Genomic DNA, 11,929 nt, shown 5'->3' with positions numbered 1-11,929 from the left:
CTTATCCCTACTCAGGATTCGGGATAAAATTTCCCATGCATAAAAGACATGGATATTTGTTGCTACGATGTTGAATACGTAGACTCGATCGTTTTCACGGGAACGAACCACCCAGCAGCACGGGTTAAGCGCTGACTTATCCCTACTTAGGCTTCGGGATAAAATACCCCAGACTGGTATTCTGGTGTCTTTTTCAATCGGTGAAAGACTAAACCGGCAACGCGTGTTAGGCGTTGACTTATCCCTGCTTAGGATTCAGGATAAAATTCCCCGTGCGTGTGAAGCACGGATTTAAGGAGTTTGAAAAAGCGGAGTCTTCTCTTGGGGCAAAAACGAACCTGATGCGGGAGAGGAAGAATTTTATATTCTATCTCCCAAAGCTGAAGAGGAAGAATTTTATATTCTATCTCCAGTTACAAAAGGAAACTCAAAGTGGGATCTCTACTTCAAGAAGCTGGGAAGGTGAAACTAAGAGTGGGATCTCCACTCCGAGAATCAAAAAGATTCGAATAATCCTAACTGTCGGAAGGTTTGATTATCGAACTAAAAGGTGGGTTTCTCGTTTATCGAGAGTGAATTGGGGTTTTGGCCTTGACTGTAGGAAGGTTTGACCAAACGGGAGTTTAAGGTGATCCTAACTGTAGGAATGTTTAATCACTTAATTTGAAAGTGGACCTCTCGTTCATTGGAGGAATCAAAAGTGGATTTTGGTTTTGGCCCTAACTGTAGGAAGGTTTGACCGAGTGGAAGGTTTGAGATGATCCAAACTGTAGAAAGGTTTGATCGCTCGATTTGTGGGCCTCTCGTTCATTGGAGGAATCGAGAGGATATTTTGGTTGTGGTCCTAACTGTAGGAAGGTTTGACCAGGTAGACAGTAGGAGTGAGAGTACAAATCACAGTGGGAGTGTTGTCTTGTACAAATCACTCAGAGGTGGTTACTGGTGTTAAGTAACAAATACTTAACACAGAGGGGTTTGACAATCATCAATAATCAGAAGATTAAGATTTTGAGTACTATGTCTGGACTCTAATAATGGGAGTGTTGAGTGCACAGACGTAGTGAGAGTTTGAATAGGAGTTTCGTGAGGGAAGATTGATCCAATGAAGCAATCGAATCTTGTCTCAGCAAAAGAGTGTTTGGAAATCATGGTGGGAGTTTAATGTTTATCACTTTTTTTGTAATGACCGGGTTATCCCTGAGAAAATTACATGTAGGATTCTTCCGGGAACTTCCCGTTACACAAATCATCCACCCCCAGCTTCCTCTGCGAATCTGGGTCTGACATTATACTCAGTTACATGACCGGGTTATCCTTAAGAATAATATGCATAAAAATTCTCCAGGAAATTCCCGTCAAGAGTGGGAAACAGTTTAGACTCGTATACCTATTGGAGTATTGAGAAGCAGTTTATACTCGTATACTCTTCGGAGTGTTGACTCGGCTTAATTGAGCGATATAACGCCGGCTTCAACCAATGTTTGGATGCTATTCTTGAGAGCAAAGCAATCCTTAGTGGGATGAAGGATCCTCCTATGGTACGCACAGTACTTTGAATCCACAATATTGCCAGCTTCCTCCTGATTTACGATAGGTGGTAGCTTGATCTTATTATTTTCAAGGAGGGACTCGAAGATGACTGTAACATCTTCGTCCTTGAAGGAGTACTCTTTTTGGAGTTTCGGGTCCGAAACCTTTTGCTGTCTTTGGGATTACCGTTGTGACGTTTGATTAGCATCAACAGCAGCTGCATGTGCCTTGCCCTTACCACGGGAGGCGAAGTTTGAGTTTGGAGGATTAGCCATCGGTTGGTTCCTCTCGGCCTTCTTCCTTCGGAGAAAGCGTTCGGCCCGCTCTCCGCGTGCCTTCAACTCTTTTCAGTTGTTGGACGGTGCTACTCCCATAACTTCTAGCACGTCCAAAGAGAGGTTGTTATGACAGGTTTGGAGGATGAAGTCCTCTGTGATCGGATCTCGGCAGTTCATCACCTTATTCCGCAAGCGCTTGATGAAGTCGTCGACCGTCTCGTCATCTTCGCGTCCTGATTGACACCTCGGCATCATCGTCAAAGAAATGAGCGAAAAATAGGTTCTCTAAGTTGTCCCAGCTGTTGATGCTTCCAGACTTGAGACAGCGGTACCAATCGAAGGTGGGCCCGCGAAGGGTGCCAACGAATGACCGAACAATCAAGGCTTCATTATCGGAGATCATGCCCAAGTGGGACTTGAAGTAGATCAAATACTGAGTGGGCGAACCCTTCCCATCGAACGGTGTGAAGTTGATCAGGTTGAACTTCGCCGGATATGAGATCGAATCCTACTCTCTTGGGTAAGGACTTGGAATCCCGGTCTTCTTTACCTCTCGATCAGACATCAGAGCGTTGATTTTTCTCTCGAGATCCTTTATCTTTTCATCCTCGTCTGTATCATGCTTTGGACGATTTGTGAGAGAAATAACGGGGCCACCCCCAGTGTTGTCATCATTAGCTGGACCACCCCCGGTATTATTGCCTTCAGTGGGACCACCCCTAGTGTTCTGATCAACGGGAGGGTTCTCAACATTGAGACGTTCATTCACATCTGAATCGCTACCTGCTTGGTCAGCAATGTTGTGACGGCTGGATTCACCGAACTGATTGGACAGAACACGAATTTGTTGGTCATGCTCTTCCCTTATTCGTAGCATAGCCATTTCTATTTCGATCTTGAATGCCTCTTTCTGCTTGCCTAAGGCATCCTCAACCATTTTGGCTACTTCCTTGGTGTTAATCATAAACACTTCACGGGATTATCCCGGACTGGATATCGTATTATCAGAAGCGATGGCCGAGTTAGCATCCGATGCTTCATCATCCGAGGATAACCCTCTCTGCATTCTCTGATAGTCCCTTTGTCTAATAGTTCCTGATCGTAACCGGGTTAGACGATACGATACAAGCGAGTCAGAGCTAGAAGGTCGAATCGATTTTCCATTATCAGTCATATTTATTGTGACTTCCGAAAGTTCGTCACCTTGAACGGCCGATCGTTTCTTGCGAAAACGTCTTGGCTTGGACTTAGTCACTCCGTTAGAGATCCTCTTAAATACCGAGACCCTCTGCGGAGCGGTCTTGGGGTAGCTACACGCTGATAATACTGCCTTGATAATATTTGTGCACGGACAATGAGAGTCCATTTCTCGGGTACTTCTCTTTCGAGATCTGTTCGTACCCCTAGCCTGATAGTACAACTCATCGGTCTGAAGACCGGAGCAACCTATCGTGTGTTGGCATGACTCATCAGGTATAACGTCATCGTCCGACGAATATGTTTCCTTCCGAGGACTCGATGCCTTGTTTGCGTCCTCAAGAGTCACGCGCTTAGAGCTGCGCTTTTGGGGACGCGAACTCTTGATGGGCTCTTGGACTTCAATTCGTCGTCCGAGGCGGTCAAGTGCAGGGTTTTCCCATTATACAAAGGTGCTGACTTGTTACGAGGGCGTGTGCGACCCCCAGCTCGAGTGGCTTCTCGAGGTTCAGTCACCAGACCCAAGCGTTCTTTGATCGGAACCTTACCTCGATCCTTGTGCAAAGGACCTAGGCTATCCGTCATCCTCATCTTAAAACAGGGATAAGTCTCCATGGTCGTGAGGTATCACCGGGAGTGTAGAATTCATCAGGACATGAATAGGAGCCGTCGGAAACTCAGACGGGACTGTAGGAAGTGAATCAGTAGTGAAACGGACCAAACCAGTCTGAGTTTCGCTTAAACCACCATTTGGTGGTTTGACTTTGGCCGAGCCACCATTTGGTGGTTTGACTTTGGCCGAGCCACCATTTGGTGGTTTGAACTTGGCCGAACCACCATTTGGTGGTTTGAACTTGGCCGAGCCACCATTTGGTGGTTTGACTTTGGCCGAGCTACCATTTGGTGGTTTGAATTTGGCCGAGCCACCAATTGGTCTTCTGGTTTCTCCAACGCCTTCGGGCACCGTTTGGGTTGTTTTTGATGCCGGTTTGGACTTTGGCCTCCAGACTCGGCGTGATCTTAGTGGCTTCTTGATCACTTCTTTCTGCTTCAGCTTCTGCGCTTCTCGCACGAGGATCCGTGCGTGCGCAATCAAGGCATGACGCTTCTGAATGTGCTCCTCGAGGGTTGAGCGGGTCCGTTTGACTTGGATCCATTCATTCGCTGTTGGCTTGGAGGATACGCCATTCATTTGCTGCTGAAGGGGTTTACACCTTCTGGACTTTAGATCCGCTTCGTAGCGAATCCCGTCAACCGGCTCCAAAACCTTACCGAGTCGACGCGCAAGTCGTTGGCGCTGTCTTTAGCGTGCCCTCTTTGATAGGGTTGGCGTGCCTTCTGCAATTAACTCCTTGGTGGAGGAAAGGTCCAGATCTGTAGATCCGGGCTCATTGGAGGCCAGAGGGGCATTACAAGGTGGGGTTGCAGCGGCAACGGGGGCCTTGATCTTCCTACGCTTGCGAGGGGCGGAGGATCTGGAGGAGGAGGACGACAGATACTCCTCGAATTTCAGTTGGTCGAACTCGTACTTGACCTCTTCGTAAACCGGGATCTGGATCTGTGGTTGCGGCACGACAGCTTCGGCAGCGAAGCTGTTGGCTCCCACTGTGGTCGCCAGCGTGTTTAAGTCAAAAGTTGATATTTTTATTAATGACGAACTCATTACAATTTCAGTCATTACAATAAGTTCAAAAAGAAAGAAAGTCGATCTTTTTATAAGATCTCCTTTATACAATGAAAATAAAGATTACAACTCTTGTCAAACAGCGCAACAGACGTTTATCACCCCCTGCTTGCGTGAGATCTTTGCCTGTGCCGGGGACGTTAATATCCGTGGACCGCCGCGGATCAGATCCGGTTAGCAGAAGTTGAATGATCAATGCTCTCACTTCACGAAGGAAGTAATTGCAGTAGTGGTGATTTTGACTAAGCAAAACCACAGCTCTTCTCGGGATTTAAGACCAAGCTTAAATCCGGAGGAATAGGGGACAGGTCTCAAATCTCTCGAACTCCACTCTTTATGCACAGGAGATCGCCGAGATCTGCTGACTCTTGCTGAAATTCATGGCTTCACTCTACAATTCGGCAGCGCTTCGCCCTCCTGATGTCCTCTCAAAAAATGAACACCCGAGCCCCTATTTATAGGCTTGGTTGGTGGTTTTCTTGGATCAAAACGAGGGATTCCCTCTATCTTCAGTTGGTAACTATCTAACAACAATATCAGAGCAGTTAGAACCCCAAATCCCGAAAGAATCCCTAACGAACCGAAAAAAACTGATTCTGGCCGACCTGTCACCTGGTGGCTCGGCCTGGCCGGGCCACCAAATGGTTTTGGTGCATTTGGTGGCTCGCCGCCGAGTCACCTTCTGTGATCTGGCTTTGGGGCTCGAACCCTGGTTCGGCCAAGGTGCATTTTGATGGGTTTTTATTGGTTTTTCGGATTTTGACTTGTTCCGTCGTTATGTGTATTTCATCGTTTTGTTGATCTGTACGCTGTTTTGGTGGCTGGTGAGTATACGGGCCACTTGGAGGTGGCCGGTGAGTGCATAGGCTATTCGGTTCCCCGTTTCGCTTCATGTGTTCACCGGCATCAGATAATCACCTTCTCTCTATCTCGAGCTGTGTGTAGATACCTATAGGCATTTTTTAGACGCCTACAATCATCCACCACGACGGGGGGTCCTCGCGTAATTTTGAAGCTTTTGGCAAAGTATAACACTTTATGGGAAAGTATAGCACCTCATGGCCAAAGTATAGCACTATATGGCAAAGTATAGCATTTTATTAGCAAAGTATAGCACCTTATTAGCAAAGTATAGTACCTTATGCTTTCTAAAAATTCTGCACCTTAAGTTGTCTAAAACCAAATCAGTTTTTTTCACCGTAACGCAAACACTCGATGACCTACGTTACGTGTTTATTGACCAATCATCCACCGTGACGGGGGGTCCTCGCGTAATTTTGAAGCTTTTGATAAAGTATAGCACTTTAAGGGAAAGTATAGCACTTTATGACCAAAGTATAGCACTATATGGTAAACTATAGCACTTTATTAGCAAAGTGTAGTACCTTATTAGCAAAGTATAGCACATTATGCTCTTTAAAAATTCTGCACCTTAAGTTATCTAAAACCAAATCAGTTTTTTTCACCGCAACGCAAACACTCGATGACCTACGTTACGTGTTTATTGACCAACCATCCACCGCGACGGGGGGTCCTCGCGCAATTTTAAAGCTTTTGGCAAAGTATAGCACTTTATGAGAAAGTATAGTATCTTATGACAAAGTATAACACTATATGGCAAAGTATAGCACTTTATTGGCAAAATATAGCACCTTATTGGTAAAGTATAGCATCTTATGCTTTCTAGAAATCCTGCATCTTAAGTTATCTAAAACCAAATCAGTTTTTTTCACCGTAACGCAAACACTCGATGACATACGTTATGTGTTTATTGACCAATCATCCACCACGACGGGGGGTCCTCACGTAATTTTGAAGCTTTTGGCAAAGTATTGCACTTTATGGAAAAGTATAGCACCTTATAGCCAAAGTATAGCACTATATGGTAAAGTATAACACTTTATTGGTAAAGTATAGCACTTTATTGGCAAAGTATAGCACTTTATTGGCAAAGTATAGCATCTTATGCTCTCTGGAAATTCTGCACCTTAAGAGTCTCAGGGAATGTAAAGTGTTAATTTTGATAAGATAACATCAAATGTTTTCTGCACCTTAAGAGTCTCAGGGAATGTAAAGTGTTAATTTTGATAAGATAACATCAAATGTTTTGAGTAATGTATAGCAACCAGATATAAGGAATGTAAAGTGTTAATTTTGATAAGATAACATCAAATGTTTTGAGTAATGTATAGCAACCAGATATAAATATAAAACTAACTAAAATAACATTAAAACTAACTGAAGTAGTTACACAAAATTTACAATAATCAAAATAGTTTGTTTTTTAATCTTCACCACCAAAAACATAATCAACCTATAATAAGTCCATGAAGATCATAATCAAACTGATTTGGTTTATCACAATAAGTTGCTGAATTGACAGAGGCCATAAGGTGCTATACTTTACTCATAATATGCTATACTATATCAATAAGATGCTATACTTTGCCATAAGGTGCTATACTTTGCCCATAAGCTGCTATACTATCCCATAAGGTGTTATACTTTGCCATAATGTGCTACACTTTGCCAAAAGCAAGAAAAATGAGCGAGGACCCCTCGACGAGGTGGATGATTGGTCACGCGACACGTAACGTAGGTAATCGAGTGTTTGCATTGCCCTAAAAAAACTGATTTGGTTTATCGCAATAAGTTACTGAATTGACAGAGGCCATAAGGTGCTATACATTACCCATAAGGTGCTATACTATATCAATAAGGTGCTATACTTTACCATAAGGTGCTATACTTTGCCCATAAGCTGCTATATTATCCCATAAGGTGCTATACTTTGCCAAAAGCTGGAAAATTAAGCGAGGACTCCTAGACGAGGTGGATAATTGGTCACGTGACACGAAACGTAGGTCATCGAATGTTTGCATTGCCCTAAAAAAACTAATTTGGTTTATCACAATAAGTTGCTGAATTTCCAGCGACCATAAGATGCTATACTTTATCGATAAGGTGCTATACTATTGCCATAAGGTGCTATACTTTTTCATAAGGTGCTATACTTCATCAATAAGCTGCTATACTTTCCCATAAAGTGTTATACTTTATCAAAAGCTGGAAAATTAAGCGAGGACCCCTCGTCGAGGTGGATAATTGGACACACGAAACATAATATGGCCCAATAGGCTGTAGTTACCACAACCTACCATCAAACATAATATGGCCCAATAGGCTGTAGTTACCACAACCTACCATCAAAACTTCTTCAGTTCAATCAGTGTATCAGTTCATTACAGATATTCATATCTATCAACCACTAAACTCAAGCACATAGCATTGAATGAAAATAATCCATGAAGATTGAATGGAAATAATCCAAAATCACCACTATCGAAACGTTGTATACATTTCTACTAGATACATTTCTACTAGATACACTGATAAATTTGATACAACATGATACATTGGATAGTGCATTTGATACAATATACACACAAATCATCTATATATACATAATATAGAAAATTTCATACAACACGATACATTGGATACTACTTGGTACATCATATTGCAGACTGTAGTTGATTTGCCGTTTGGGTTGCAATGTGACAGCAATGCGAAGATCTGATCGAATACCAAGAGTGGGGGATTCTTTCATGTATTTGATTGGAAAGTTAGTGTGAATTGACGAATGAATTTTGAGGGGTAGTTGTGCATTACGTTAGGTATTGGTGACAATAGAAAATGGTGAGGAGCAACCAGAGGGCGTAGGAAGGCATACCAATGAGTTAAGATCATGGCGGTCCACAAAACCAAACTTCTCTTGGACATTTCATCAAACACCTCTATTGCCTCATCAACCAACAGCAATATCGCATAACCGCTAATCGTTATGGTCCAAATAACTATATCCCTTTTATCATTCCATAAAACACCTTCTATGCATCAACCTAGTCACCAAAACATAGATATATATGAGCAAAATTGTTATGCACATATCTATGCATCAACCTAGTCACCAAAACATAGATATATATGAGCAAAATTGTTATGCACATACCCTTTCCTGAAGCATAAGCTTGATAAGAATCCATCATAGATATATATGAGCAAAATTGTTATGCACATACCCTTTCCTGAAGCATAAGCTTGATAAGAATCCATTAATTTATAAGAACAATACATCTTTAACAAGCTATTGCCAAAAAGACCAAAATTTCAAAATGTTAACATACAATATTGGAAAACCTAAAATTTTAAAATGTTAACAAGCTATTGATGTAGGATTAGTGTCTTTTTTTGAGCTGTCCACTGTAGTGTGTCTTCAACCATTAGATAACCACAAATCTACTCTCACACTTTGACGAAGTCTATCAAAAGTCAATAAACAAACATAATAAGTATAGTTCATGAATTCATAATTTCTCAACTTCGTCAACAACTCCATACAAATTAAAAAGAACAAGAGGTTTTGAGCTGGAGTGTACCTTGGGCTCAAATCTAATGAAGACCCACATAAGGAAATAGAATATTAATGGAGGAGAGAGATTTCTCAAGAAGAGAGGGGAAATTAATGGAGGAGAGAGAAGGAGAGAGTAATTGAATATGAGTACCAAATTAGGGGTTGGTAAAGTGCGAGAGCAGCCCGCCATTTTCTCCGGCCATCATCGCCATTGCTGCTATTAGCGATGATCAGAAGAAGATAAAAAGGGCAATATTGGGTTTGTTAATTTTGGAAAAAATACAGTATAAAGATAGAGAGGTATAATAGACATTGGGTTTAAAACTAATTCATATGGGTACAATGGGTATATTGGGGTTTAGAAAAGTGGATGGGTTTTTAAATAAGTGAGGGTAAAACTTTGGGTTAAAAGGGGATTTTCCCTTTTTTTTATTCCTTAACTTCAATACATATGCCAGAAGAGTACAATATGGAAGGATTTGCTAATAACTTCAGATGTGTCCTGGTTTTGGGGAATTTCGTGGTTATGTGGACATAGTGGGTATGAGGTATGAGTGGCAATTTATGACCCGACCCATCAACTCGATTTGACCCGTTTATAATGGATATGTGTCGAGCTATATGAGTCCGGCCATAAATGGGTCAACACAAATTTATCCATTTATTAAATAGGTCAGTTCTGGTTGACCAGGGCTGACCCGTATAACGCAACACTGACTCATCTATATCTATATCTATACTATTATAAAAAGAGGATTGATATGTTAAAACTTTTAATTTTTTTTGCCCTCTCAAATTTTGATAAATTCTAACTATTCCATTATCTCTAATAAATCATTTATTAAATAAATATAACCTCTTATTAATTATGCACCTCCTCACATTCCTAAATAATTATAATTATCAATAATATTATGACTATTAATTGTTCAAAAATAATATAATAAAATATTTATAAAATAAGTATACATAATTAGTAGTAACCAATTAAATTATTATAATAATCATTTATGTATTATAATAAAATATTTAAAATAATAAGTAGTATTGAGAATTATACTAAAATTCAATGAGCAATAAAATAAATAAAATAAATATTTATTCACATAAACAATGCAAGTATTTTAATAACATCACATGAATTATGAATTGCACTATTTATCTAGTATTGCATTATTAAATAAATTAAATAAATAATTTAATATTATTTTTAGAGTATTCTCTCAAAGATTATTACATGATACTTAATAGTTGATACTTGGTAATGATTGAAAACAAACATTTTTACAAAAAAATATTTAATATTAATAATTGTACTGTTAGTTGTTAATGATAGGATAATAAAAATTTATGAAATACTTACATTACTAAATTATTTAAGAGAATAATTAAATTTTTTAATTAAATAAATATTTTATAGCATATAGGTAGTATAAATATTTTAGTAGTGTCACTTAAACTAAGACTTATAATATTAGATAAGATAAATTATAATAAATCCCCACGAGCTTTCAGCATTTTGCAATAAATAGACCTTATGATCTTTCAAAATCACACTAAACCCCTAAAAACTTTTGTAGAAAGCCCGTAATATCTCATAAATAAATTACATCGAACCCCCAATATCTTTCAAAATGCCTTTTTATGCCATTTTCGGTTCTAGTTTATAAGGGTTATCTACAAATTTTAGAAAGTTGTTGGGGGTTTTCTTTGAAACAGAAAAGTCATGAGGGATTAAGTGTGTTTTGAAAGTCCATAGGTGTAGAAAGTTCATAAGGGTTTAGTGTAATTTAACCTATTAATTAATTATAATGAGAAGCAACTACTGCAATATGTTATAAGTATTAAGTATAACTATCCAGGGAAAGTTAGAAAAAAGCTAGCTAGATTGATGCAATTTACTTAATTAAAAATTAAATTAATAACTTTTAAGCAGGATGGGCATATTTAAGAGAACTTATAGAATTGGTAGTTTTATTTAAGAATGATTTTAGATTTATGGGACTTATTTAAAAAAAGTTGGCACTAGGCGATCATTATAAGAAAAACATTCAACTACAATAATTACACAATAATAATTAATTTATACAATTATTTTTAAATAATTTTATTATACAATTTTATTTATTAACACATATTTTTATTATTTAATAAAAATTCAAAACATAAAATATTTACGATTCACGTGCGAAGCACGTACATTTTACTAGTTTATAAAAAAGTGTGAGATACTCTGAGAAACGCTCTGAGAAAAAGAAATGCAACCTTAGACTTTCATCCTCAATCATCAACGGAGCTTGATAAAGTGGCAATTGGCAACAAGTGACAAAGATCGACAAACGACGGCAAGCAGAGAGAGGCAAGTGAGCGTTGGGGGTGCGAGCTTAAAACTTTGCTGTAAGTTTTCATTTAACTTTCTCTTAATTTTTTCCTTTAAAAAACTTTCCCCTTTTCTTATTTCTATCATTTTCTTTTCTCTTTCTCTAATTTCTTCTTTTGACCTCAATTCTCCAGTTAAAGATGCATCTGATCCTCATGATTGCTTCAAATTTTTGTTAAAGTTTAAATCCTTATGGGTTTCATTTGATGATTTAACTTTGATTTTTGAATGGAATCGAACTGTGTGGCATGTGAATCTAGTGAATAAACTTTTGATAAAATTAATGTATACAACATTTTATAGTTCGAGTATTTAACTTAGTAACTGCTTTTCTTTTGTAGTAAGATCTTATTTTGAGAGCAACAAACATAAAATATGCACATTTGTATAGTTCTATCATAATTATAGATTTTATAAAACTTATGCAGTTATGTATTTTTTTCAGA

Source organism: Asparagus officinalis, chromosome 9 (assembly GCF_001876935.1).
Source record: "Asparagus officinalis chromosome 9, Aspof.V1, whole genome shotgun sequence".
Classification (NCBI taxonomy): domain Eukaryota; kingdom Viridiplantae; phylum Streptophyta; class Magnoliopsida; order Asparagales; family Asparagaceae; genus Asparagus; species Asparagus officinalis.
This window is presented reverse-complemented; position numbering follows the sequence as displayed.